Raw genomic sequence first — 6,643 nt, forward strand, 5'->3', positions numbered from 1 at the left:
TTATATGTATTTTTTTTCATATGCAGGCCATATAGTTCTATTGGCATATGGTGTACATGATTCTGAAAATGATGCATCTTGAACTTGATTCTTTGAGATTCTAAAAGAAGAATGCGATGAAAGAAACTGTTTTGAGAACGTATGATCTTCTAATTTATTCTCTACCACATAAAGATGACTGGGTAAAACCATAAAAAATATTGGAGGAGGTAGTTTTGCTCCCAAAACACAAGCGACCCTCTAGAAGACCTCCAAAGAAGGATCATGAAAAATCCGAAAGAGATATGTTCGGAAAGAAAAATAAAAATTGTTGTAGTTCATGTGGGCTTATAGGTCACAATAGACGTTCATATAGGAAATACAACAAATGAAAACTGTGTTGATGTATTTAGTCAAAAAATAATTGTTGAATTTTTTCATTGAGAATTATTTTTTTTCTAAATTTTGAACTTATTATTGAACTTGTTATAATTTTAATGTTGCATTTATTTTACCGAGCTTGATTAACTTAATTTATTTTGAATGTATTTTGTAGGACACACACACACACACACACACACACACACACACACACACACACACACATATATATATATATATATATATATATATATAATATACATACATATGCATATCATGAAAAATATATATTCATACTAGTAAACTACATATACGTTAGTAAAACACGTCTGCATATAATAACAAGGATCCATACGTATTTCTGAAAAAATGTATTTGCATTAGACATAAATACATATGCAAACTAGAGTGAACATATGAATTATTCATAAATATGTATTTAGTCATAATTGGGATGAACATATGTATTTTTCATAACTGAAAAATACATATGCATTAGTCATAAATGCATATATATATGGTAAGATCTGTATGTATTTAACTGGACAATTATATAGACATATCCATTGCAGAGAAATTCATATTTGAACAATTATATATACATATGCATATCAGAAAAAAAAATACCTACAGACTTGTAAAATATCTATGCGTTTGTAAAAATACATATGTACACTAGAATGAACATATGTATTATTAATAAATACATATGACTCATAAATCTATATGGACTTGTGCATAACAATACAATAACTAAGTATTGTTCAAAAATATATATCCAAATCTGTAAAAAAAAACATATGCATATATAAGCATAAATGGAACATACATATGCATTAGACGTAGATACATATGCAAAAACTGGATACAACAGAAGTTAATAAAGACATATTGCTAACATTTACATAAACAAACCACCAAAATATTCTATTGAAAAGTTTAAACATCAAAAATCTAAATATATATCTAAACTGTGCCGTGTATAACATTTAAATGTCAAAATGATTTAGTAAAATACATATGCGTTAGTAAAACATGTCTGCATATAAATAACAAGAATCCATACATATTTCTGAAAAATGTATTTGGATTAGACATAAATACATATGCAAATTGGAATGAACATATGTATTATTCACAAAGACAAAAATACATATATGACATATTGTCCATAAAATGTAAGATTACAACTAAAAAAATACATATTTGTACTGTAATAAATACAAATTTTACAATACCAAATACAAATACATATCAACATTGTAGCAAATACAAATCTTATCAGTACCAAATACAAATACAAATATAAATACAAATCTTATCATTACAAAATACAAATATATATCTATACAGTAAAAATTACATATTATAGAAATCTCGTCGGAATATACTGATCCACCGCTATCACATCATCGGAAAATCCATAAAAACAGGCTAAGACCGGATCTGCAAAATCATCGAATCATCGAATAAAATTCAACTCATATGATTGATTTCGGCTAATACTCATTGGTAAAACTCCATTACCATCGCTGCTGATCACCGTCACGGTGCAATTCGCCGGATAGACCCTTCCTCCGTTGAAAATCTACCGAAAAACGCCTTGCAAGAAACAAGCATATACCATGTCCCTAGTTTACGAACATGACAACAAAGAGGAATGAAAAAGTTACTATTGTGAAAACACCAGGATTTACTTCCTGATATTTTGCAATCTTATAATGAATCACAGATTAGAGAATCTCTAAGGAAGTGTAGATACAACAGTACGCCCGTCAAAATAGTAAAAAAACATAATATTTTTCAGCAAGAGACCACTTGAAAACGACTTTCGCTCATGGTCACGGTAATAAAGATGAGGAAATCATGTTAATAGAACAAGAAATGTTGAAAACTGGATGTCATAGCCTATGAGGCTGTCTCATGGATAAGCAATTAGAGGAAACTAGTTAAACTGTTCTTTTGTAGGCAACAATAATCTCTGTGTTTATAAAAAATATGTTAAACCAGCGAGTCCAATCGAAGCCACCAGCCCATCCATCGCCGGGAACGACATTCCTTGGCTGGAAAAACACCAAAAAAATCACAAAACATCAAAAAAAGAAGAAGAAGAAAGCAATACGAAAAAAATAAAAAAATATAAATTATGTGAAAAGATGAGATGCAAATACTATGGAGCACACTGTTTATTAAAAGATTGAGGGATAAAGGTAGAAATTGCAAAAAAAAAAATAGAAGATGCGGTTAATTGGAGAGAGAAGTGACTATTGCGTGAATAAAGGGGAAAGACAAAAAGAGGGTAAAGTATTGCTACTTTTGCTATAAGTTGTAATTTTGAAATAGTATTGCTATTTATTGTAATTATAGTCTTAGGTATGCTAGTTTCTGTTATTTTTCCTATAAAAAATAGACCCAACTCAGAGTGACTATCAAATTTTAGCCCTAAATAAAAAAGTTTCCTTAAAATAACTTTTACCTATTAACTAATATTTTTTTGGACAAAATTGTCACTAATCAATGGAGTAATTACATAAATGATCCTCATAATGGATAATAACTCCACATTTATATCTTTCAACTTTTTTTTTCTCTTTTTAATTTACATTAATTTTTATTTTTTATTTTCTCTTTTTATTTTTAATTTTCTCAATTATTACCTTTTTCCCTTTTTCCTCTCAACTTATTTTTTATTTTTTATTTATTTTTTGTTGTTGTTCTTTTTAGTTTTCTCAACCCTTACTTTTTCTTATTTACACCTTTCAATGTCTACTTTTATAACAAAAAAACTTTTTTTTTTCTTTGATTTTTATTTTTTCTTTATTTTTTTTATCAACCTTTATTTTTTTCCTATTCTCTCTCAACTTTTTCTTTGATTTTTATTTTTTTAATATTTTTTTCATTTTTTTCTTTTTCCGTAATTTTTATTATTTTTGTTCTTTTTTTTTCAATTTCTTCCGTTCAAGTTACATCACATGAGCATGAGTTGACACTATAACATTATAAAGGCAAGACTTACGACTTTCGAACAATAAGCTACGTTTTATGGGCAAGAGTTGATACTACTACATTGTACAGGCAAGACTTATGACTTTCAAACAACAAGTTATATTTCATGGGCAAGAGTTGGCACGACCACATTGTATTTTGGTTTATGAGATATTTATAACTCTTACCTTAGGGGCAAGACTTAGCTCAGGTACTTTCAAACAACAAATTATACCCCTCGGGCAAGAGTTGACTCTACCACGTTATGTTTTCATTTATGAGATGTTCTACAACTATTGCCTTAGAGGCAAGACTTAACTCAAGTACTTTCAAACTACAAATTATGCTCCACGGGCAAAAATTGACTCTACCACGTTATTTTTTCATTTATGAAATGTTCTATAACTATTGTCTTAGAGGCAAGATTTGGCTCAAGGACTTTTATACAACAAATATGCCCCACGGGAAAGAGTTGACTCTACCACGTCATGTTTTCATTTATGAGATGTTCTACAACTATTGTCTTAGAGGCAAGACTTGGCTCAAGGAGTTTCAAACTACAAACTATGCCCCATGGGCAAGAGTTGACATTACCACGTTATATTTTTATTTATGAGATGTTCTACAACTATTGCCTTAGAGGCAAGACTTAATTAGCTCAAGGGCTTTCAAACTACAAATTATGTCCCACGGGCAAGAGTTGACTCTACCACGTTATGTTTTCATTTATGAGATGTTCTACAACTATATTGCCTTAGAGGCAAGACCTGGTTCAAGGAGTTTCAAACTACAAATAATGCCCCACGGGCAAGAGTTGACTTTACCACGTTATATTTTCATATATGAAATGTTCTACCACTATTGCCTTAGAGGCAAGACTTAATTAGCTCAAGGACTTTCAAAACAACAAATTATACCCTACGGACAAGAGTTGACTCTACCACGTTATGTTTTCATTTATTAGATGTTCTACAACTATTGCCTTAGAGGCAAAACTTAGCTCAAGGACTTTCAAACTACAAATTATGCCCCACGGGTAAGAGTTGACTCTACCACGCTATGTCTCTATTTATGAGATGTTTTACAACTCTTGCTAGAGGCAAGACTTACTCAAGGACTTTCAAACAACAAATTATACCCCACGGGCAAAAGTTAACTCTACCACGTTATGTCTTCATTTATGAGATGTTCTACAACTATTGCCTTAGAGACAAGACTTAGCTCAAGGACTTTCAAACAACAAATTGTGCCCCACGGGCAAGAGGTGACTCTACCACGTATGTTTTCATTTCTGAGATAATTATGCCCTACGGGCAAGAGTTGACACTACCACGTTATGTCTTTATTTATGGGATGTTCTACAACTATTGCCTTAGAGGAAAGACTTTGCTGAAGGACTTTCAAACAACAAATTATGCCCGACGGGCAATAGTTGACTCTACCACGTTATGTCTTCATTTATGAGATGTTCTACAACTATTGCCTTAGAGGCAAGACTTAATTAGCTTAAGGGCTTTCAAACAACAAATTATGCCCTACGGGCAAGAGTTGACTCTACTACATTATGATTCATTTATGAGATGTTCTACAACTATTGACTTAGAGACAAGACTTAGCTCAAGGATTTTCAAACTACAAATTATACCCCGCGGACAAGAGTTGACACTACCATGTTATGTCTTCATTTATGAGATGTTCTACAACCCTTGCCTTAGAGGCAAGACTTAGTTCAAAGACTTTCAAACTACAAATTATGCCCTACGGGCAAGAGTTGACTCTACCACGTTATGTTTTTATTTATGAAATATTCTACAACTCTTGCCTAAGAGGCAAGACTTAGCTCAACGACTTTCAAATAATAAATTATACCCCATGGGCAAGAGTTGACACTATCACGTTATGTCTTCATTTATGGGATGATCTACAACTCTTGCCTTAGAGGCAAGACTTTGCTCAAGGACTTTCAAATAATAAATTATGCCCCACGGACAAAAGTTGACACTACCACATGATGTCTTTATTTATGAGATATTCTACAACTCTCGCCCTAGAGGCACAACTTATCTCAAGAATTTTCAAAGAATTTCGTAACAACTATTCATGCCTTTAAATTTGCTTTGATGTCAAAAAAAGAAGACCCCTTGGCGGATTATCTAATTTTTTATTTATTAACAAAATATAATAGAAGTTGAGAAAAAAGAAAACAACGATCAAACAAAATAGAGAAATAAAAAAAATATTGAGAGAAAAAAAAAGAAAATAAAAAAATAAAGATCATGAAAAAGAAAAGAATTAAAAAAATTTAGAAAAATAAAAATAAAGTTTGAGAAAAATGAGGGAAAGAAAGAGAACTGAAAAAAGAAAAAAGGAATCAAACAAAATAGAGAAATAAAAAAAAAGAGTGAGAAAAAAAAAGGAAAGAAAAAGAATAAAGATTAAGGAAAAAATGCGAAGAATTAAAAAAATTGAGAAAATAAAAAATGAGAGGAAAAAATAAAAATAAAGTTTGAGAAAAATGAGAAAAAAAAGAAGAGAACTGATAAAAATAAAAAATAAAAGAAAAATAAAGGTTAAAGACAAATGAATTAAAAAAATAAAAAAATAAAAAAATGAAAATAAAAATTGAGACAAATGAATTAAAACATGAAAATATAATTAAAGGAAAAAACAAAAAATGAAAATAATAAAAAATAAAATTTGAGAGATAAATAAGTATGGAAAGTTTAAAAATATAGTTGAGGTGTATACCAGCAAAGTGGTACTTTTAGTATATTAAAAAGTAGGGAAGACTATTCTTCAAATAGATCAAATATCTAAAGCCACTCATATTTGAATCTATGACATGCAATTTCCTGAAATATGACTACAAGCAACAGATAATCTACTCCCAAAGTTTCAACCACGAAGCGATTATGATACCCTACATATTAAAAATAATTAATTCATTAATTCACTCCAGTATCTTGAGTAGCAACTAATAAGCTACAAGGTATTTCAACGATATTAAGTATCAAATGATAATTAATTGGATATCTTTTCAGTTGTTTGATTTTTATTACTTTTATTGGATACCTAATTCAATAGACTATATTCTGAATTCCATCTGGGTTAATTTTCTTCTGCTCTTTTGACCTAATTTTTTTAATCCTTGATTTACACTACTATAAAATAGTGCGATGAATTTTTAGTCTTTTCTTTTCTTTTCTTGATTTTTCACCTTTTAAACATTTAAAATATTTAGAGAGTTTGGGTCAAAGTCCTACAAGAATGCTTGATATTGTATTCTTTGCTTTTACTT

This window comes from Capsicum annuum, chromosome 3 (genome assembly GCF_002878395.1).
Source record: "Capsicum annuum cultivar UCD-10X-F1 chromosome 3, UCD10Xv1.1, whole genome shotgun sequence".
Lineage (NCBI taxonomy): Eukaryota > Viridiplantae > Streptophyta > Magnoliopsida > Solanales > Solanaceae > Capsicum > Capsicum annuum.